Here is a 24,039-nt window from a genome sequence, read left to right as displayed (position 1 = left end):
TGGGACTCGTCCTTACCACACCCCCTCGAATGCTCCGATGGTTTTTTTCTTGAGCTGGAAGGGCGTAGGAATTGGGGCGTTCTCCGGAGTGGGTGGCTCAGGTCCCAAGGCAGAGCAGAAGGGCCCTGGGAGAGTGTTGAATTCACAGATCTGCTCGGGGTTCTGGTTTGTTACTGCAAGACCCCAGAGGGAGATGCTTAGGAAAGGGGTCAGGGGCCAGTCAAACCTATGATGCACGTGGTGTCTTTGGCATTAACAGTTTCTAGAGTCAGGTAACTTTGATTAAAACTCACGAGTTCGGCAGTTTGTACCTAATGTAGCCTACATAGATTCCCTTTTCACGGGATTACTTGGGTAATTCTGGGAAAATGCCCAAACACTCTTGGCTGGAATATTCGCCAGATAGCCTCCCTTTCCTCTGTTTTGCTTATGGAGACTAGTCCAAATCGTGAGGAGGGGTGTGTGTGTGTGGATTTCCTTCCCTCGCTTTTACTTAACGTTTTGAAACTTGTTTCCGGTCTCTCCCTTAATGGTCATTTTGATGGCAGTGGTGAGCTTTTAGAGGCTGAGGGTACCCGACAATGGTGGTTAAGAAGGGCACGGAGCTGGCTAGAACCTGAGGAGCAGGGAACACCCTAATAAGCCAGAGAAATTTTCAACAAGGAACACCTGCCTAGATTGGAGTATGAAAAACCATTGCAAAGTTCCTCTTAATTATTAGCAAGTTTCTTTGCCAATAGGCTTTGCTCCATGTCAAGTCTTCTCAGAGGTGACTGCACTTTAGGATTGCCCAAGGGAGCTCTTGAAACTCCCCGCGTTCGGCCACACCCCAGCTGGATTACATCAGAACGCTTTGGGGGTGGGGAGGTGAAGTCCCAGGGTCAGAATTTATGTGGCTCCCAGGTGATTCCATTGTGTAGCTGGGTTGGAAACAGCTGTGTAAAAATGACCTGCCTCCCAGTGACCTGTTCTGACAAAATCTTGACCCCAAAAGGAAAGTCAAAGGAGATCAGGAAAGGGCCTCAGAGAGGCTGAGGAGAGATCCTTAAGGTCTAGCATCCCGTCCTGGCTGCATCTCTGTGTCATTTTGGTCAAGGCCCTTGAACTTCCATTTCCTCTTCTGCAAAATGAGGGTGTTGGTCCATGTTCTCCAAGATACTACCAAGCGCCTCTAGCAGGCAGGTTGACACCTAAGCCAAACCAAGACAGAAAGCCTTATTTTCTTACTTCTATGTCATTGCAGGGGCAGTAATTCTACCTTATTCTTGAGATTTTGGTAACTTATCTGATAATATTTGAACCCAGCAAAGATGGCAAAGAACGTGCTAAGATGCATACCGTAGGATTTGTGTGTGTGCGTGCTGTTTTCTCCTTCAGGTCAGTCAGTGCCTCTCGGTGTTCCGGAGAAACTGATTTTTTCCTAGCATTACATACCTGTTCTTCCTCGCTCCACTTCTCAACCAACTTTCTGCTGGATAAAGATGATAGAAGCAGATTTGAGCCTTTTGTGTGTGTTGGAAGCAGCTTATTGTTCAATTCCTAGTGAGTTTTTCTTGTTGCATTCGGCAGGGCTGCTCTCCACATGTGAGAAGCCTGATGAAACTTGTCAGTGAAGGGATAGAGAAGAGTTTAAAGTGGTAGCTGGGTTCTGTATCCTGGCGGAACACAGTCCCCTGTAGAGTTATCCTGGGTGATGGGCAGACGCAGCTAGTCTTGGAACATGGCTTAATGTCCTCACTTAACCACACGGGCATTATTTCTAATCAGTGAATTAAGCAGACCAGAAAGTTGAGGTTATTTAATATCAAGAAGAAATCATTCTATAAACCATAGCCAATGCCAAATGATTTGAACATTGTTTGGAATGTATACATCCTTTAAGCTGTTTTTAAATCAAAGCCCTCAGTACACAAAAGCATGACTATCCGAATTACCAGAGCTCTCTGTGTATATATCGTAGCCCTAGTAGAAGGAGGGTCTGTGTTCAAGAGTTTCTGGCTCCCTAAGCTGAATTACACCTGAGCCCTATTTCCCCAAACTCCAAAGAACAATCTTAATGCAAATAAAATTATTTCAAACACCAGCATTTCCCCATTTTTTCTTGCCAACTTTCTGCTTTTAAGGGGTTATTTTCCTTTGCTTCTGTTCTAACTGAATTACTAACTGGCAAGATAATTTTCTTTCCCTGTGTAATTGGAAGGTAGTTCACTCTAGGCTCTTCTGAAACTGATTATTTTACTGATATCAATTTCATTTCATCAGCTGAATCCAAATTCATCCCATTGCTCAAATTGCTCCCAGGTAAGGAAGTAGATAATTAATGGTTTAAACCAGTAGGGGTTATCAACTACTTAATGATTTCTACAACCCATCTGTGGCAAGCCACTGTAAAAATAAACAAGGTTGTTGGAGAAGGTTATGGCTAGATCAGCACAAGTCCATTACTATGGCTTAAAAATGTCACTTAGTAGCAGTTCATGTTCTTTTGGTGATAGCTCATTCAAACATTAAAATGGAACATTTTCACTTACTATGGTATTCTAGATTGCATCCTTTTTAGGAATTCAGTAATGGAGTAAATAGTTACAGGGTGGCTAGGAAGAATTTGTACCTTTAAGAGCAGCTGATTTTCAACTAAAGACCTTAAAGGAAAGTCTTTCTTGTCTCGTTTGTATCCTCTTGTAGTTCTTGCTCTTGGTTTATTTTTATTTACATTTTTACCAGGATGATTCTGCATGGTTAAAAAACAAAACACGACACAACAATTACAGGCTTATAAGAAAACACAGCAAATTCTTATTCCACTCTTTCTCCTCATCTCAGATCTCATGGCCCCAAAGTGACTTTTTTGTTAGGTTTGCATTATTTTGAGTTATCATTAACATACAATAAACTGCACATACTTAAAGTATGCAATTTTAAGTTCTGACAAATGTATACACCCATGACATCATCATCCCAAGGGGTCCTCATTGCCTTTTGCAATCCCTCCATGCCACCCTTCCTCGTACCCAAAAGCACCAGGCAAACTGTGATGTGCTTTGTGTAAATATAGCTTAGTTTGCATTTCTAGAATTTTATGCTAATGTAATCATACAGTAGCAACCGTCTTCCCCACTTCTCTTGACCTGGCTTTTTTGCACTCAGTCTAATGATCTGGAGATTGTCCATGCTGTAGCAGTTATCAGTAATGTGTTCCTGTGTGGTGGTAAGTTGCATGTATATACCATAGTTTGTTGCCCAAAGGCTTTCACCTGCAGTTGGGCAATGTGCTTCCAATTTTTAGCTGTCACAAAGTTGTTATGAAGATTCATATGCAAGTCTTTGTTTGTACCTGCACTTTCATCTGTCTTAGGTAGATACCTAGGAATGGAACGGCTGAACTATTGGTAAGTGTATGTTTAGGTTTTTAGGAAAATGTCAGTTTTGCCGAAGGTTGTACCATTTTCCATTCTTACTAGTACTACGCACGAGTTCCAGTTTCTCTGCATCCTTGCCAACACACCTGGTGAGGTCAGTCTTGCATTTTAGCTATGCAAGAAGGTATAGTAGGAGCTTGGGTTTGAGTTTACAGTTCCCTAACAATAAATGATGATGAACATTTTCTCATCGGTTTATTTAAAATCCATGTATCTTCTCTGGTAAAATTTCTATTCAGCCATTTTGCTCATTTCTTACTGTGTTGTTTTCACACTGAATTCTGAGAGTTGTTTATATATTGTGGCTATCAGTCTTTTATCAGTGAATCATTTGCAGATTTCTCTCCCAGTCTGTGGCTTTTCATTGTTTTCTTTCTTGACTGTGTTTTTTGATGGGCAGAAGTTTTAATTTTGATGAAGCTGAAGTTATTACATTGTGTCTTAGTAGATTGCATGTTTCCTCTTGTTTTAAAGAAGTACTTGCTTAATCTAAGGTCATAGAGGTTTTACCCCAGAAATCTGTGGTTTTATGTCTTACATTAGTTCTGCGTTCCATTTTAAGTTAATTTTTGTATGTAGTACAAGATGAGGACCCAAGTTCACTTTTTTTTGTCTATGTCTTTTCAATTGTTCTAGCATGATTTTTAAAAAAAAAAAACTTACTTATTTTAGAGAGAGAGAAAATGAGTGTGCACAGGTGGGAGGGTGGGGTAGAAGGAGAGAATCTCAAGCGACTCCTACTGAGTGCAGAACTGAGTCGGGGCTCCATCTCAGCACCCTGAGATCATGACCTGCGTGGACATGAAGAGTCAGCTGCTAAACCTACTGAGCCACTCAGATGCCGCTCTAGCATGATATTTTTCAAAGACTTTCCTTTCTCTACTAAATTGCCTTTGCAGTTCTCTGGAAAAATCAGTTGTCCATATATGAGCAGGTCTGTCTTTTGGATTCTCTAATCTGGGGAACTATGTCTTTCTTGCTGTGCTAGTACGACACTATCTTTAATACTGTAGCTTTACAGTAAGTCTTGAACTGAGAAAGCATGATTTTTCTAACTTCGTCCTTCATTCTCAAGAACGTTGACCCTGTGTGAATTTGAGAATCAACTTGCCAATTAAAAAATACATGCAGGGATTTGATTTGGCGTTATGAGGGAATTAGCCTCCTAACAATATTAAATTTTATGATCCTTCTCTACCTATTTCAGTCTTTAATTTCTCTAAGTAATATCTGGTAGTTTTCTGTGTACAGATTTTACGTATTTTTGTCAAATTATACTAAGTATTCTACATTTTTGGTACTCTTTTAAATGGTACTGTTTCTAAAAAATTGTGCCTGATTATTCCTTGTTAGTATATAAAAACAATTGATTTTGGCATAGTCTGCAACATTACCAAACCTGCTTATTAGTTACAGTAGCTTTTTGTTATACCCCATCAGACTTTCTGCACCTAGGGTCATGTCATGAAAATAGACCCTTCTTCCTCACCAATATGGATATTTTAAATTTCCTGTTTAATAACACTGATTAGAACACTGCCTTTTCCTGATTTTAGGAAAAAGAATTTGATGTTTTACTATTAATTATGATGTTAGGTGTAAGTTTTTTGTAGATGCCCTTTATCAGCTTGGAGGAAGTTCTTTTTATTCTATTTGCTGAGAGCTTTTATTAGAAATGAATGTTGGATTTTTATCAGATGCTTTTTCTGCGTCTCATTAGCACATGGATTTTCCTTTGTCACTTGTTAATATGGCAAATTACATTGATTTTTCATGTGTTAACCACCTTGCATTCTTGGGAAAACTTGGTTTGGTGATTAGTATATTATCCTTTCTAAAAATATTGTTAGGGGTGCCAGGATGGCTTAGTTGGTTAAGTTTCTGACTCTTGATTTCAGCTCAGGTCATGATCTCAGGGTCCTGAGATCGAGCTTCGCGTCCAGCTCTATGCTCAGCAGGCGTCTGCTTGGGATTTTCCCTTTCTCTCTCCCTCTGCCCCTCCCTGCCCCACTCAATCTCTCTCTCTAAAAAGAAAAAAAAAAGTGTTAGATTCAGTTTACTAAGCTTTGATTCACATATGTGCATCTATGTCCATGGAAGATACTGGTCTGTAGTTTTCTTGTGATGTCTTTGTTTTTACTATCAATGTAATGCTGGCCTCCTAGAGTAAGTTGGAAAATATTCCTTCTTCAATTTTCTGGAAGAGCTTGTGTCTGATTTCTTCATTTACTGTTTTGTAGAATTCAACAGTGAAGCCACCTGGATTTGCAGTTGGCTTACTTAGTATAAAGATTAACCACAAATTTAAATTCTTGAATAGAGGGCTCTCCAGGTAATCTATTTTATCTTGAGTTAGCTTTAGTAGTTTTTTTTTCCATAAATTTGTCTATTTCATCTAAGTTGTCGAATTTGTTGGCATAAAGTAATTCATAATGCTCCCTTATTTTTAAAATAGCATTTTAAACATTTTGTTAGGAAAATATTTCAGGCTTCGTGGACACGCTGTCTTTGTCACCACCCCTCAACTCTGCCACTGCCGCAGGAAAGCAGCTACAGAAAATATTATAAATGAATGAACCTGTTTGTGTTCCAGTAAACTATTTACCCAAACGGACAATGGGCCAGATTCGGACCATGGACCGCAATTGGCCAATGACTGAGTCAGAGTCTCATGATGCCATGATTTGACCTGGGCTATTTGAATTCAGCGTGCCAGGCTTTCCATGGACCCTGAATAGGTCAATGCCCTTCCCTTTGGGGAATATTTATTTTCATGTTTCTTTGTTAATTTCTTTCCTGGCCCCTTATGTGTTTGCTTTTCGTGGAACTCCTGTTAGTAAATTTTCTGGATTAACCATCTATGTTTTAAAACCTTTTCTCTTGTCTTTATTGTTACTTTTTCTTATACTTGCTTTTTAAAAATATTTTATTTATTTAGTAGAAAGAGAGAGTGTGTATGCACAAGCAGGGGAAGAGGCAGAGGGAGAGGGGGAAGCAGGCTCCTCACTGAGCAGGGAGCCCAACGTGGGGCTCCATTCCAGGATCCTGGGATCGGGATCCGAGCCAAAGGTGGACACTTAAGCAGCTGAGCCACCCAGATGCCCTCTTTTTTTTACACTTTCTAAGAATTTTCTCAATTTCATTTTTCAACGGAGTTGTGGTTTAGGGTTTTCAACTGGTATCCATAGTTGTAGCTGAAGCTTCACCCCCCCCCCCCAACCTTCTCGCAGTGCCAGCTCCCTCCAAGTTGGAAGCCTTTCTGGAGTTTCGCAGCCCGCGCGGTCTTCCTTCTCATCACTGTATCCCTTTGCAAGCACAATTCTGTTAAGTTGGTAACAATTCTTCTATCCATTTCCCATATCCCCAAAACTTATTGGCATCTTTTGTCTGCTGCTGACTCCTTTCCAGTTCTCTCGTCATCTTTACTTATTGTTATTTTAACAGACATTTGGGAGGGAAGAGAGAAAAATATGGTGTTCAGTCTACCATGTTTAACTGAAAGTTAGCACTATTTTTCCCTGTTCGTTACATCCATTTTGCTGTCCCGATTCATCTCCGAACCCCAGTAGAGCTCATTTTGGTCATTGTGCCCACTTTTAAAGACTCCTGCGTTTTCCCAGTGTATGTAAAACTTTGGTCAGTGTTGCAGAAAAGATCGTGGACCTGAGTTCTAAAGAGGCAGGTGCTCGTTCCAGATTTACTGAGTGCGCGTGTAACTAGGAGTCAGACTTCTTCAGGGAAGGGCATCAGTGCCGCCTGCCTGCTAGTTGCAGAGCATGATCACAGGTTCTCTCTCCTTTCCCATGTTTGTGGTTTGGTTTTATCATCTTTGAACAAGTATTTATTGTCCCTTTGCTGCTTAAGTGTATATAATAGTCACACTTATTGGCTTACGCATCCAGCACGGAAATATTGTTTTACAAATTTTGATGTTTGGAGACAATTTTACGAAAAAACATGGAGTTAACATGCTGTAAAGATCTGGCCTTAAAGTATCCCATGTGGTATTAACGTGTGTTCTCTAGGGCGTGAATGGCTTGGACTCTCTTGGGGCAGAGCACAGCGACAAGGTGTAACAAATGGGGAAATCGTGTTCCATAGTTAGTAATAGCCTAGCAATTTTAATATTTGATTTTACACTGGATGAATTCTAGAACATGATGCATTTTTGGGGGTTGGATAGAAAGGGTCGTGCTGGAGCTACTTGTTTTCAGCTCTGCTTGGGCTTGGGTGACTATAGGCTCATATAGCCGGAAGACTCAGGGATTCTTCAGTATTATGTATGGGTCGCAAACTTCATTGTGCTTTGGTCAGTTGGGCTGTTATTGCTCAATTCCAAAGGTCCCCAAAGTCTAGAGCCAAGAAGCTAAAATGCCAGAAAACTCTAACTGCAGATTCCTGGGCCTCACTCTCAGATTCGCATTCAGTGGGAAAAGGATAGGTCCTAGGAGTCTGCGTTTGTGGGGGACCCTGTCCCCCTCACGCACATACCCACAGAGGATTCGCACATAGTTAGGCTAGAGATCATATTTTGGGAAACACTGATTTGATCTCTCTTATTTATGGATGCGAGAAACAAGGTCCTAGAAGTGGAGCGACATGTCCCGGGTTGTCAGTGGGAGAGGGGGGAGTGGACCCACCCGTGTCCTAGCTCTATTTGGTGATTTTTCCCGCCAGAGCAAATGCTGTTCTTTTAGTGTCTAGTTACATCATGAACTAAAGATATGAACCACCAGCTTAAAGTGTCTTTATTTGTAGTAACCTCAGTTTTTTATAAATGGTTTTCAATGTTTGGGAGTAGCTGCAGGTCTCAGTCACTCTGCCTGCAGTGAAGAATGATGGGGAGTGTGTGTGGGGGGACCCTTCGTCCTCCCCCCCACCTCCGCCCACAGAACCTGCTGGATCCTGGCTCCTGTGTATTTTCTCCTTGAGTCATCATGCCCCTGGAAGATTAACAGATACTTATTTAGAAAATTGGCCGCAGCCTCCAGGAACTTGACACTTGGTGAAAGGGAGAGGACGTGCCGCTGCACACCTTCTCTACCCGAGTGTGATGCAGCAACTGTTGCTCCGTTCTTGGAGGAGAGGAAGGAAATGTTTCATGTGCCTATTATTTACGATGTGCTCCCCATCTCTATCACCAGCCAGCCAAAGAAAATATACACAGGCTCTCCACTGAGTCATGCGTAGGCTCTGATGTGGTACCACGTGTGGAAAAGAAGGAAGTTTCCCTTACTGCGAACAGTCTGTCAGACATCTTGTACATTTCAGGAAGCGTGCTAATTGTGTATTTTCTTTCCGAAATCAGTTACAGAGAAATGAAGTTTTGTTTTGTTTTACTATTAAAGAATATTGATATAATCTGAAATTCAGATTCTTGCTCCTTAGAAAACTCCCTGTTAGTCCACATGGGGCAGATTATGCCTGGGTAACAAACCACTCCCAGATCATAGTGACTTCACACAAGGAAGGTGTCTTTCCCCATCAGGCTGCCTCTTCAGCTTGGGTTGTCGGGAGGGGTTGGCTCACCGTGGGTGCCGTGTCCACACAGACAGCAGCTCCGCCTGACCCCGCTAGCTTCTGGAGCAGCCAGGGCAGGGAAAGGACAGTGTTGCTCTGCTTTCTGTTGACCATTAAATGCTTCATCTCAGAGTGACACATGTCACCTCTGCTTCTCTGGTGTTGGCCAGACCAAATTCAAGAGGTTTAAAAAGGTAATGTGGCCATGAACCCAGACTTGGGGACTTCCAAGCTGCCTAGGTGTTTGTTTTCTGACTGGGTGTATATATGTGAACAGAGGTTCTCTGAAATTACTGCAAAAACACTTAAAATTTCTTTAACTTATTCATCAAAATTTAAAAAAAATTATAAAATAGATATAACAAATTTACTCTTGTAACCATTTTTAAGTCTAGGGTTCAGCAGTGTTCAATGCATTCACATCGTTAGGCAGCCAATCTCCAGAATCTTCATCTTGCCCAAGAAGCTCTATACCCACTATATAAGAACTTGTTTCCCATTCCCCTCACCCCGTCACCCCTGCCCATTCTGTTTTCCATCTCTATGAATTATACTGCTCTCCGTACCTTCTACAGGTGGGATCATAACAGGATCTCTCTTTTAGTGATTGGCGTATTTCTCTTAGTGGGATGTCCTCAAGGCTCATCCATGTTGTAGCAGGTGTTGGAATGTCCTTTATAGGCTGAATAATAAGCCATTTTACAAAGGTAGCACATTTTGTTTATCCATTCATCTAACAGTGGACACTTGGGTTGCTTCCACATTTGGCCCTTGTCAACGGTGCCACTATGAACATGGGTGTTCTGTTTTGTTTCGAGTGTGCTTCTTTTTCTCCATCAAAGAGAAGCGACGTCTTCTTCAGACCTCCAGTTTCCTCTTCACACCCAGGGAACAGTTATTTCAATTTAGACTAAATGCTCCCTTTTGAGACTCTCTGCCAGTGGTTACAACAAAAGCTGAGCAAAACTTTGACTTACCCCAACACGTTCTCCTGAATCAACAGAGCTAACGGATTCCGGTTTTTTCTAACCTGCAGATCTTGACAGTCTTCAGGATAGTGACAGCAGAAGGCTAGGACATTATTTTTTCCCTCAAAATCTAGGAGTATGGCAAAAAGTTACATTTTCTTCCTTTTTGTTCATCTGACTCAAATATCATGTAAAGGGTGGTCAAATATGAATCAGTATGTAAAATGCAGCCAGGCAAATTAATTGCACAGACAGCGTAGATGTGTGTGGGACAGTGTAGAATTTGGAGAACAGTGCCGAAGGAAGTAGAACAGGATTCAGACTTTGTTTGCTGCTTGCTAATTGCATGATTCTTAACACACAAGGTACAGAGCATTTCTGAGTTTCATTTTCCTTTTGAATCTACAATGAAGAGCTTGGATTATATGATCTTAGTGTGTTAATATCAATTAACCATAACTTCTAAAAAGAACAAAGGTTTCCAGACTTTTCTAATATGAACTTTTAGCACAAAAATATTAATAACTCTGACAGGGCTTTTAGAAATAAACATCAGGTTGTGGACTCCCCTGCCTAACACCTTCAGTGGATCCCTGTTGGCTTTAGACCTGTGTTTCTGAGACTGTTGTTTATTATTGCCTCCTTTTTTAGACATTTTAAGATATTTCCTCTTAATCCCCTGTGATCCCCATGAAATTTTAATGCCACAAATAAATAATCTATTTACATGTGCTTTGGCCTTTGAATGGACTCACTGTATTATCTTCAAACCATTGCTAGGGGGAGGTATCCTCTTCTCCCCCAATCCAAGAACCCAGTTTTTCATCTGTTTGGGAGTATTATCACCCCCATTGAGAATATATGCTTTATTTTTAAAAAGATTTTATTTATTTGAGAGCGAACAAGCAGTGGGGATGGACTGTTTAGAGAGAGAGAGAGAGAGGGAGAGAGAGAGAAGCAGACTCCCCGCTGAGCAGGGAGCCTGATGCTGGACTCAGTCCCAGGACCCTGGGATCCTGACCTGAGCCAAAGGCAGATGCTAACTGACTGAGCCACCCAGGTGCCCCACTTTCTTTATTTTTAATTAATTAGTTTACTCTTATCCATCTGTTCTCCAGCCTACATGTGCCATCCCCAAGAAGTCCCTCCACTCCTCCCAACCCCAGTCTCTTAAGTCTCGTCTGTGACTCACAAAGCTCTGTTCGCTTCAAGCACTTGGGGTTGCAATGACGTACTTCTTTGTATTTTTAGGGTATGTCTGCCGTCCCAATATACGAGAAGCTTGAGGCCACGGACTATCTTACTTCCCTCTGTATATGTCACATCTAGCTCAGCGTCTGGAATTGTTGAAAATGTTAATTGTTTTTCGAGCAAATATATAGCCAGGAAAAAAACACCTCTGACCTGGGTATTGCTTTTTAAATGAATCTATACCCTGCTGTTGAGTGTCCTTCCCAAAATGAAAACTAAATTGAATGTATACCATTGTGAATCCCAGCAGCACTCACGTATATGTGTTAAAGAAACATTTGCTCCTATAATAGTAAAATCCTGAAATCTCAGACTTGTGACAGAATAGTGCTTTGTTGTTGATGTTCACAATAAATTGGCAGAGCTGAATGGGGGTGGGGGGTCTGCTGCACGAAGTTATTCAGGGTCTGGTCTGATGCAGGCTGTGCTGTCTTTAATGCCTGGCTTCCAAGGTCACCCTGACACCTGTGTCCGGGTGACCAAGGGGGAAGAGGATGTTGAGAACTGCATGGGAGGTTTTCCTGGGGGTAATCTTAGGAGTGGAATGTATCTCTCCTGCCCACGTCCATTTTTTGCATTCCTGATGAGACTCAAATCTCCAGTAGGGTCCCAATCCCTCTGATTCCACCAAAGAATCCAGTCTGTCACAGTCCTAGTCAGGGAGGCTGGGGGGATAGTTGTGAACTTGGGAGGTAACACAAGCTGGCCTTTGCCACAATGCCCTTGGAAAGTCACATATATCTGGGCAAGTGTATAGTTGAAGTCTTGATGTATGTGGCTTTATAAATCATTGTCCGTAACTTGCGGGTTTTGGCGTCCAAGACCCAGAGAATGGGAATCACTAAAACTAGGAGTATGTGAGTTTTATTTTAGGAGAAGTTTTTGGTCCCGCATTTTCAAAATTATAAGGTGAGATATGATGGACTTGGGGTAGGGAAGAGGGGAAATCCGCTATGGGTTAGAAAGGCACTATAGACGTTCAACAGAACAAAATTTACTACTATACAACATCGAACTTCCCAGGCTCTCTTGCACAGCTGTGTTCCTGATCGTGCTGATTAGCATCTTGTCAGCTGAATGTCAGCCCAGGTGGGGTTCTAGCGGGCGGCTGGCTGCATTGTCCTTCATCAAAGGGAGCCTTTTTACCAGTGGACTGTGTTCAGTTCCTCAACCACCTGATAAGTCTTATTCTTTTGATGAACTACAAATAAAAACAAGTTCTTCATTCCATGGGGGCTGATCAAATAGTGTCTGTTTAAAGTAAAAAAAAAAAAAAAGGCATATTGCATGTCTGGTTCCTAAGACTACAAGGCAATTGTAATTGATCTATGAAATCGTGATACTGTACTTTAATCTGGGCCAGAGGTTACAGGGCTGTCCTTCGGGTTTACAATTCTTCCCCACGCCATGCAATGGGAGCAGAAATACGAGCCTGGGCATTTCTTTGGCGCACAGTTTGTGAGCTTGTCCCAACTCCTGTCCCTGGCAGAAAAAAAGAAAGAAAAAAAAAAAAAGAATGAATGGATTCAGAGTGCGGTTGGTTAGGTGGGCTGCTGTGTTCCTTCTGCTGGATCGTATTGTGGGGCTGTGGAGGCTTTGCCCTTTTCTTTCCCTTCTGTCACTCATCTAACTCCACAATCTAGTTCTTCCTTTAGAAAAGTTGGGAGGAGAAGCAGCTTTTGGAGGCCAACTTTCACCTCCAAATAGAAGAACGTTTACATTTTAAAATTCTAAGATTTCAAACAAGTTACTTGGCAAACTGGATGCTTTTTAACACGAGTAAACATTTTCCATCTCTTGCTTCTTTCAGTTCTTTTGTTTTTCCTTTTACATCTGGTGCAGGTTCAGATCAATGTTGTTCTGCTTGTTTTTTCTTCCTTCCTTCCTCCCTTTTTTTTTTTTTTTTTTTAAGAGAGTGCATGAGAGAGCGAGCGAGTATGAGCGAGTACATTCCTGCATGAGAGAGCAGGGGCAGAGGGAGAGGGAGAGAGAGAGAATCCCAAGCAGCCTCCACGTCCAGTGAGAGCTTGAGGCAGGACTTGATCCCATGACCCGAGATCATGACCTGAGCCAAAATCAAGAGTCAGACGCTTAACCGACGGAGCCATCCCCGCGCCCCTGTTGTCCTGCTTTCTGTGCTTCAGATGAAGCTGGAAAGTGTTTGTTTGGCCTTATCAGAAAGCTGGGGCAGTTGTGAACATGACCGCTGAAGCAAGCTGGTGAGGTCACACGGGCATCATTGCTGGTGCCTCAGTACGATTACTAGAGGTTTGTGCTGACATTCCAGCCAGAACCAGAGCTGGACACGGGGCCTCCACAGCCCAAGGATTCCCAGCTTGGTAAAAGTGACTGAACTGCTGACATGCAGAAAGTTGGCGGGTTCCCCCTCTCCTCCTGGGTATTACCACAAACGATCTCCTACACGGCAAGACAGCCGTGTAGACGCTGGGCAGAAGTGGCTCTGAGGGCTCCCTGCAGCAGCAGGAGTATTGGGGTTACATCTCATCTGACTGCCTGCAACAAGTTTGAAGTGTGTGTCCCTGTGTTTGGGAACAGGCCATTCCCTGCTGGGTTTTGTTCTAGGTCATCCTGCGGGTGGAAGATGACTGTTCAGAGGAATGCTTTTCCAGTGGGAGTTCAGGAGCCTGTCAGCCGCCCACGAGCTCCAGCAGTTCTCTCTGCCTACAGCCGGACTGGATTATGTCTTTAGCTGCCACTGTTAATGAGGCAGAAGTGGCATCCACCGGGAGCTGGGCTGGCACGCCCAGGGCAGTCCACCTTCCCATCACTTGTGGCAAGGAGGGTCCAGCATGGAGAGCAGATAACCCTAATATTGGGCATGTGGTTCTTTGACGCTGTTTTCGAGGGGGAGATAGAAAATGATTGCATTTGACATTGAGTGACTTGCCAGTCACAGCGTATACCTCTCAAGGTTTTTTTTTGTGTGTGTGTGTCTTGGTGGCACTTGTTTCAGTTAGAAGGTTTTCTTAAGGGTGAGCCTGGCTTTGGTGGAAGGCTTGAAAGAGTTGTTGCTTGGAAATTGAAAGTCGCCTCCTATGTCGAGTCATTAGTTTCTTGGGTGGCTTCTGAAGCTGAGACTTGGGGACAGATGATACTAAATTATTTCATTCATTTTGTAAGTCTGTTCTGGGTTGGGTGGGTTCCCTTCTGTGCAGGCTATTCCAGAAAATGCTTGCATTTTGAATACACTGATCGAAGTAACCGGGTTATTGACTACTCTCTGTGTTGTACTTTTTTTGGAAACAAATCTAAAGTGCAAGCTTTTTGGAATTTTTCAGGAATCCACAATCGGAATAACCCCTCCTGTATTGTGACCTGACAGAGGATCTTCTTTCCACATTTCAAGACATACTTCTTCAAGGGGCTTGACTTCTTCTTTTCTGGATTTGATTGACACCCCCCCACACACACATCAAACTAGATTGTTAAAACCTTCAAGAAAAGAACCAAGTTTTATGCATCTTGTATTTTCCCAAAGTGCCCAATCTAACATCAAGCCTGGCAGACACTCGGTAGTTTAAGCTGTCAGTGGTTTTTTGGCTGCTATGATCTAAGACCACAAACTAAGTTGCTTACAAAAAATAAGAACGATATTCTCTCACAGTTTTGGAGGCAGGGAACCCCAAATCAGGGTGCCAGCAGGCCATGTTCCCTCCAGAGACCCTGGGCGGTGGTGGGGGAGGGTCATCTGTGCATTGCTTCTTCTGGCTTCTGCTGGTTGCTGGCCTTCCATGGTATTCTTTGGCTTGTGGCTGCATCGCTGTAGAACCTGCCTCTGTCTTTACGTCATCTCCTTTGCATGTGTCAAACTTGCTCTCTGCCTCTCTTGTGATTGCATGATCTTCTCATCTCAGAATCTTTAACCTAACCGCGAATCTACAGACCTTTTCCTCGGCACTGGGCATAACATATCTTTGGGAGCCATTGTCGGGCTACCACAGCCGTGGATGGTTTCTGCATATTCTTGTGGCCAGTTGTTGGATCTTCATCTAAAGCACTTAACCTCAAGGATATTTGCTTCTGTGTGATTTTTGATGGACAGTTTGCCTCAAGTTATTTCTGTTTTCATATCCTCTTGTTCTTTGTTCTTTTGTTTTTAAGATATTTACAGTGAAAATTTCTTTCCCTGCAGTAGGAATGCTTTGGCCTTGACTGTGACCGAGGACAAGGCATTGTAGCCATCACAATTATAACTAAGGAAAAGCTGGGTGTGGTGTCCAGAGGAGGGTTATTGTGCCTTTGTTGGTTAGATGGACCAAAGTCTTGCCATTAAGAATACATTTAATTTCTCCATCATCTCAGTGTCACTCATTTTAGTTTCTAAGTTTTACTCCTGTCTTTTGAATTTGCTTCCTCTAGAATGCCCAACCCCATAATTCTTCAACTCCTATCACCTTTTTGTTATACCTCACTCATCTTTCTTCCCTCCTGGGCCAACTTCAGTGCCTCGGCCCATGATCATAACCACTCCTTCACTTTCTTTCTCTTCTCTTTGATGCTCTCACTTGACTAAACCTTCATCCAAGGTCATTATTCCTATGCAGCTGGGTGGGATCGTTCAAGTGACCAGTAGTTACAGTGTATTTCCCTTGTCTGTCTGCTCTCCTTCTCCCTCAGATGAACATTTTGTTCTTTTGTCTCATCAAACCTCTCACACTATCTTCCTTATCCCCACTCATACCTTCTTCAATTGGGAAAATACAAGCCATCAGAAGAAAACATCTACATTTCCCCACCTGCCTGCAACCGGTTAACAGCACTTCTCTTCAGCTATAAGGGGTAAATCACCTATTCTTCTAACAAAGGCTGGTCTTCCCACTTGGCGTACCAGCTCTCACCCTCATTTGCCTATTCAGAGATATTCCTCTAATTTTTCTCTTTCCTGCATTCTGTTTCTTTTGTTTTTCCTCTTCCTTCTTTTTCTTATATGCTAGACTTTTTCCACTAGCCCACAAATATCCCATTACTTCTGCCATGTTTTAAAGCTTTCTCTTGTGACTACTTGTACCTTTATTTACCACTCCTTTTCTCCACTTTTTTATACACTAAAACTTTGAAAGAGTTGTCTATATTTGTTGTAAGAACTCTTAACTACATTGTGGTCAATGTTTCATGCTATCACTTCTCTGAAAGTGTTTTTTATAAAGGCATCAGTGGTCTTCACTCCAAATCCAGTGGACGTTTCTTTGTCCTCATTTTACTTACTCAGCACCTTAACACTTAGCATCAACGGTCACTCCCTTTTCCCAAGAAGACATTTATCAGTTGGCCTCCAGAAGAGCTCACTCTCCTTTTCTTCTTCTTCCGGGTTTGCTCCGCTTCTGTCTCCCTGCTTCTCAAGAATCAGTTGTTCTTCGACTCTTTTTTTTTTGTTTGTTTGTTTTTTTTTTTTTTTAACACATTCACTCTTGGTAATCTCACTCAGTATCATGGCCTTAATTACTAATTAGATTCTGACATCCAGATTTTTAGCTGTAGCCTAGAACCGCCCTAAACGTCATCCTCCCGTATTCACCGCCTTCTTAGTGCTCCTACCTGGATATATAATAGGCATCTCAAACAGAACATGTAAAATGGAGCTCCTGATCCCTCCCACTCCACAAAAACAAAAACAAAAAGACAAACCCGTAATAAAGCAAAACTTGCTGCTTCTCCCATAGACCCCCCCCCCCCCACCGTCTTATTGGAAGCTAACACATTTCTATCATTTTCTCTGGTTCAAAACACTGGGGTTGTTCTTGGCTCTGTTATTTCTGTCACGCTGCTCACTCACTAGCCATGCTCTGAGCTTGTCCTTCTGTAAGTGCAGAAGAAAGTCCCTTCTTAAGTCTTTGACATCACCATCTTGGTTCAGCTGATGTGCTGTTTGGCTGGATTAGTGGGAAAGTGTCGTCCACCAGGTCTCAGCTTCTGCTATTACCTGCTTTAGTCTCCTCCCAGTGACCCTGTTGGGACATATCACACACTCCTACATACTCCACTTACTACCTTCCAGTACCCTCCCATCTCCCTGAGAGCAAGCGCTGAAGTTTTAAAATGGGTTACAGTGACTTCTAAATGTGGCCACCTCTCTGATCTCCCATCACACCGGTCTCCCCCTTCCTTACCGTGCTCTGGCCACATTGATCTTCAGGCTGATCCCTGACACGCCACGCATATGCTACCTCAAGGTTTTGTGTTTCATATTTACCTATTTGGAAAAATAACATAAAAACAATGTCTTTGTGCTCATTTTTACTTCCCAAATTTGGGAACCTATAGGAGCATGATGTAGTTTTTCTAAGCATATTTCCTTGCTATTTGCTAAATAAAAATATTTTCCATGTCAAATGAATTTGCATTTGAGACTCTTGTGCTTTGTGTCATTTTCACAGACCTCCCTTCTCTTTGCAACAAAATAGTTGAAATGTTCATTGTCTTGTGCATTTTTGAGAATCACTGCGTCTCACTTCTTAATTATTCTTTTACTCTTGGGGGTATAGTCAAAACTCATTGGCACCATAGACCTAGCAGAAGAAGATAGAAGGCCCCGCTAACATAAGTAGATGTCCACGGATGACAAGGGACATGTTAATGTCCAAGTTTTCTCTCATCCAGAGCCTGTGAGGGAAAGCACACAGGCTGGATGCTGGGTCACCCACACAACTGGCAGCGTGACCTCAGGCAAACCCTATCACCTCTCTGAGTCTTCGCTTTCCCGGGGGTAAAGAGCAAGGGGTTGAACCAGAGGGGTTGATCTCAGGCCTTTTTTTTTTTTTTTTTAAAAGATTTTATTTATTTATTTGACAGAGAGAGATCATAAGTAGGCAGAGAGGCAGACAGAGAGAGCGAGAGGGAAGCAGGCTCCCTGCTGAGCAGAGAGCCCGATGTGGGACTCGATCCCAGGACTCTGAGATCATGACCTGAGCTGAAGGCAGCAGCTTAAACCACTGAGCCACCCAGGCGCCCCAGGCCTTTTTCAACCCTAACAATCTCTGAATGCGGGCAGTAGTACCACTCGGGGTCATACATCCCGGCTCAGTTATATTGAGGTCTCTCCCCTTTCCTACCCACTCTTCACCAGCTTTCAGATTAAAATTTTCCACCAAAGAGGAACATCAGAGGCAAAGGACTTCCAGGCAGGTACCACCCCTGCTCACTGCCAAACATCTCCCCAACCCAATCACTGCCTGCATGGATGGGCTCTTGTGTGAAATTGGCCAGCTTGTGTCCCCCTCTACAAATAAACCTTAAAGTACTCTCTCGAACAGTGAGGAGCTGCCAGTGGTACTGGCAGTGAGTTTTATAATTATTTTTTGATGTTTTCCATGTGACTTGTGGTCTGAGGGCAGTGTGTTCGGCTGGGCTGTCTTGATGGTTTTCCTGTGGTCATGGTTTGCACCTGCTGGCCACGCAGGGAAACTGTGAGAGAAGAGCTCCTTGTTCCTCTGGCCCTCTCCTAGCCTTGGGACATGCTGAATTCCATCTCTGCAGCTGTAACCATGGCCAGCCTGTCATTACTTGTGTGTCACATGTGGCTGCTGCTAAGGAGAGGCTTGGACTACTCAGCTCAGACAACCTGAATCAAGCCTTGGAAAGCATTTTCCCTGAAATGATGTTGTAGATAGAGATGAAGGGTGACCAGAAAAGCACATTGCAGTGATCCGGGCTCTGGGTTGGGCTTACCTTTAAGACTCGTAGGTGCCCTTCTAGGAGGGGCTTTAGATCCATGTTAGGAATAATGAACGTGACCTAGGTATTAATTAGCAAGCAGTTAAACGCTGAGCTAAATTGGGACTGGGACCATTCTGACTTCATAGTGCATCTCTGTACTACTCTACCCTGCCTCTTTTTTTTTTTTTAAAGATTTTATTTATGTATTTGACAGAGAGAGATCACAAGTAAGCAGAGAGGTAGGCAGAGAGAGAGTGAGAGGGAAGCAGGCTCCCTGCGGAGCAGAGAGCCCGATGCGGGACTCGATCCCAGGCCCCTGAGATCATGACCTGAGCCGAAGGCAGTGGCTTAAATCACTGAGCCACCCAGGCGCCCCTCTACCCTGCCTCTTAAATGCAGTCAGTGCTAGACTTTGATCCTTTACAGTTAATTAGATTTTAATGGGTTGACCAGGAGTCCAGATCTTTTATTGAGTATCAATTATTTTATGGGGGGGGGGGAAGAATTCTTCTTTTTAAACAAATTTAGAAGCTTTGGTAATACTCACCTTTTGTGGGTTGGGGGGAATTTCTTCACTTGTTGATTTAAGTTCCATTGTTTGATCATTACTGAAGCACCTCCTCTAATAAAAAATGAAGATATTTGAGGTTAGTTGAGCATTGGCTTACTAAAATTGTTGGCTGTATTATTTTCTGCATCTCTTTCTTGATTATGATTAAAAAAAAAAAAAAACCCTACCAACAAAACCACAGAATTAGAAATTAGGAGAAAGGGGATACTCTAATGCTTTCTTTTAAAACACATGAATCTCGAGGTTTAAGTAACTGTGATGGTGTTTTTACAATTCCTATCTGTTTAATTGTGACGAGGTACACCTGCTTGCTTTTAAGAAGCGAAGTAATACAAGTTTAAGGAGGGAGGAAAGTGACGTGGACACCTGATAACTCTTCTCCAGTGATATCCTGATGAGTTAAGCATAAATGAATCAGAAACAGATGGATTTTTTTCCCCCTTAAAACACACATGGGTTTAAAAACCAAGGGAAAATGTGCCTGGAAAAAAATGTTCTTTGTTCAAGCCCAAATGTTTGAAATATAATTTAAGATTTTCATAGTTCCAGCAAGTAGTCGTGCGTACTCATCTCTAATTTAGATGGGGTGTGTGCCCAAGTTGAGCATTTCAACTACTCTGCGGCGCTGCTGTCAGGGAGGCCTAACGGTCCTGTAAAATGACATAAGGCACAAGGGCCTTATGTGCAAACTCGTTTCACATGGCTTCTTGGGTATTGAGTAACATGAACTTCATGTAATCTGATTCCTGAAAATTTCATAAGGTTTACCTCAATCTTTGTGTGTGAAAGTGGAAAGAGTTTCAAAGGGAGATCTCCAGGTGCTGTGCTCGGCGTCTCTACTCTCCGTCCTCCTGCCGAGGGTGGAGTGTCATCTCCATGGCCTTGTGCTCAACCGATTCCCCATTACCTTCTTTGGTCATTGTTTCAGGTTTGATTGAAGCCAGTATCCCCTATTATTTGTTCTAGCGGCAGGTGCTCCTAAGGACCTGGACTTAATTTTGACTTTACCCTAAACTGGCAAACTTCTGGAAGGTGTCGGCTGCATATCGGGAAATCCTCCTGACCAGCAAGAGCTGAGTTCTAGAAGAGATCACCCAGTCACCTCCCTTTGATCAGGTCCTTCACGGTTGACTGGAGTACTTTGTTGTGGGATCTCTGAGGAGTTGGGGTAATGGTGACTTTTGCGAGCACACTTTTCCAAATGATGAAGCTATTTATCTCAAAGGGGTGCTCAGCCTTCTCCTGATATTTCTGACTGGGTATACTGCCCCCATCTTAAGTGAGACTTGGAGAAGACCCATTTTTTGGCAAATCATTAAACAGCCTTTCTGCCTAGTGCCTCTGTTCCTGTTCGGAGGGAAAATATCCTTCCTTACACTTATGCTTGCCCACACTGAACTCTTTTCACATCTTTCCTTTTCTTTCTCACAGAAGCTCGCTGCCTTTTTTTTTTTTTTTAACTCGTATAGTCACCTTCTATTTTCCAATTGGTTTCTTCAGTTCTTTTTAAGCTAATCTCTTCTTGGGTTCCCATTCATGTCTCACTCGTGAATTATGTTCTATGCCATCTTCAAGGTCTAAAATACCTTTTCACTTCATCAGTGTCTTCATCTCATTCAAAAATCTTCAAGATCTCTTTAAAAATAATGTATACTTGGCTCATAACAATGATGCATGACTACTGATATGTAAAATTCCACCTCAGGGGAAGCTGTGGTTCACTTGAAGAAAGAATTGTTCTAATGACCATAATGAATCTGACTGGGACTTCAATTTTTTCAGTTGGTATTTATTGTTCTGTATCATTCATTCATTCACTTACTTAAAGCCCATGTGTTGAACCTACACCATATTCTCCTTAAGCACTGGAGATACGAATATGACTAACATGTTACTTGGAAAGCACATAATCAGAGGAAGACAGGCATGTATAAGTTACAGTATATTTGACTGTATAAACTTTGGTGATTTATTTTTTTATTTGTTTACGGAGTCCTGTAGGCACAAGAGGAGAGAGTCATAAAGTCAGTTTAAGAAAGGGAAGGTGTGACGGATAAAGGGACATCAGACTGGAGTCTTCCTGGCCAAGTGGAAGAATGGTTGGAACAAGTGTATTTCTAGAGAATAGCATTGCAGAGGCATGAAAAAGATTTGTGAGGTGGGGGTGGGGGGACAAGAAGGAAGCAGTAAGCGTAGTTAAAAATGTAGACTGTGGTGGGACCCATCACAGGACATAAGGCGGGCTGGCAGATCAGGCCAGATTTGTGAAAAATCTTTGCACATTGATAGGGAGTTTGATGTTAACCCAGAGTTCTTGGATGTTGTTCCCTGCTTGTGTGTGTGTGTTTCACCATAATGAAATGATATAATTTGTTTTTAAGATTTAGCCCTTAGACCATTGTTAGACCATTGCGGAGGATGGATTTGGGAAGAGAAAAGATCAACTGGGGAGATGAATTGGCTTAAGTATTCCCAAGACTTGGGAGAAAATGGTGGCTCGAGCAGAGGCTGTGGCAGTTGGATGGGAAAGAAGGACAAACTCCTGGGATAGAATCTGGTAGCACACTGAATTCAGGGCCAGACAGAGTAGGAGAAGCAGCTGCTGACTCTGACGTCACTGCTTGGGTGGATGACAGCGTAGTGTGGGGAGAGAGTTCTTCCTGTGTTCCTATTTGGGGCGGGTAGATAAAGGTGTTAGATTGTCAAGTTGGAATTGGCTGGGCAGCATCCAAGTAAAGCTGCCTGGTTAGGCACTTGGAGATGCAAGATAGGTGTGCGAAAGAGGGAGAACTAGCGACCTGCCATGTCTTTAGGGTTCCGTGGCCTGCACAGTGACTATGAAGTCAACTTCATAGATGCAGTTGACCCCGAACCACATTGCGTTTAGGGGCCCCAGCTCCCTTCCCCCAGAGTCAAAAATCCACATAGAACTTTTGACCCTCCCAAATCTTCATTACTGATTGCCTACTGTTGACTGGAAGCCTGACCAAAAATAGTTGATACCCACATATTTTGTATGCTATGTGTATTTTCTACTGTATTCTTACAATAAATTAAGCTAGCATAAGTGATGGAGGCCATTGCAAGAGAAAATACATTTGTAACACTTCACTGTATTTGTGTGTGTATATATGTATACACACAATGTGTTTGTATATATATGTATGTGTGTGTGTATATATATATATATATTTGTATGTATATATACATACATATATGCAAACGGCCCTACAACACCTCAACCTTGTGTTGTTCATGGCTCACCTGGACACTTGAAGTTCTCTAGGACAGCACTGCTAATGCCTACTGACTCTTTGCGCTTAGCGATTTTCACATTTTCTTGACCAATTGTTCCATTATTATCTCCTCTGTGGCTCTAGATTTTGATGTTGGTTCCTTTTTTTAAAAAAATAAGTTATTATTTTTGGCTTCGACTTCAGACCTTTTGGAGTGATAACAATTGTATTTCTTTATTCCATTTTCAAGTTGCAATTCTTGGGCCAACCGTGTCTTTGTATCATAAAAGGAAGAAGCCAAGAGTATTTCTCTTGGCTTCGACATTACAGGCAGGTGATTTCACAGCTGTTGTCTCTTGGAAATCTTCCCATCCTCATCTCATTGGGCAAACTGGAAACCCTCAAAGTCTGTGATTCTCAATTTGTAGTTATAGAAATTTATGGCTTGATTTCCAACCAAAATGGGCAGAGTGGTAGTTAGAAAGAATTACATAAAGAGGCTTCAAACATTACTCTCGTTTTTGAATACTTGTAATTTATTCCATAGTTGGAGGGATAACTTTATATGCAATTTCATATAGAATCAAAAGATTTTCACAGTTGATGCAATCTTCAACATTTATCCTATCAACAGGGAGAATATCAAACATGTCAGACTTCTTTTTTCAAAGATCCTGAGATTTCCAGATGGAGTCAGGAGTAGTACCAATAACTAGTATGTGTAATAATATGTAAATGTTTATGTTTATTTAAAATATATTGCCTACTGATATTGTATGATTCCACCCACCTATATGAGGTATATAATAGAAAAATCCCTAAAGATGGAAAAATGTAAGTTACTAAGGGGCTAGAAGAATGGAGATATTGTTTAGTGGGTACCAAGTTTCTGTTTGGGATGATGGAAAAGTTATGGAAATGAACAGTGATGATAGCTGTACAATGTAGTTAATGTACTTAATGAGACTGATAGTGTTTTTAAAAATATTGCTTTGTTACAAGTGGCAAGAGCTCATTCCTTTTTATGGCTGAGTAATATTTCATTTTATACACACACACACACACACACACACACCCCACAATGTAACATGGACAGATGTAGAGAGTGTATTATGCTAAGTGAAATAGGTCAGACAAAGACAAATACCATATGATTTTACTTATATGTGGAATCTGAAGAACAAACCATAATCAAAGAGACAAAAAAATGACTCTAAAATACAGAGAACTAGAGGTTGCCAGTGGGGGAAAGGGTGCAGTCAGTGGGCAGGGGACTAAGTGAAAGAGATAAAGGGAATTAAGAGGTATAAAATTCCAGTTATAAAATAAGCAAGTCATGGAGATGAGAAGTTTAGCATAGAGAATATAGTCAATAACATTGTAATAATGTTGTCTGGCGA

The 24,039-nt window shown here is 42.2% G+C and overlaps 1 protein-coding gene across 1 annotated transcript in view; it reads left to right on the top strand.

The window, feature by feature from the left end:
• ADAMTSL1 (ADAMTS like 1) overlaps nucleotides 1-24,039 on the top strand; it is a 935,024-nt gene that overhangs the window by 1,167 nt on the left and 909,818 nt on the right. The window lies entirely within an intron of this gene.

Source organism: Meles meles, chromosome 11, assembly GCF_922984935.1.
Source record: "Meles meles chromosome 11, mMelMel3.1 paternal haplotype, whole genome shotgun sequence".
Taxonomy (NCBI): domain Eukaryota; kingdom Metazoa; phylum Chordata; class Mammalia; order Carnivora; family Mustelidae; genus Meles; species Meles meles.
Note: the sequence above shows the minus strand (reverse complement) of the source record. Positions and strands in the feature narration are given on the sequence as shown.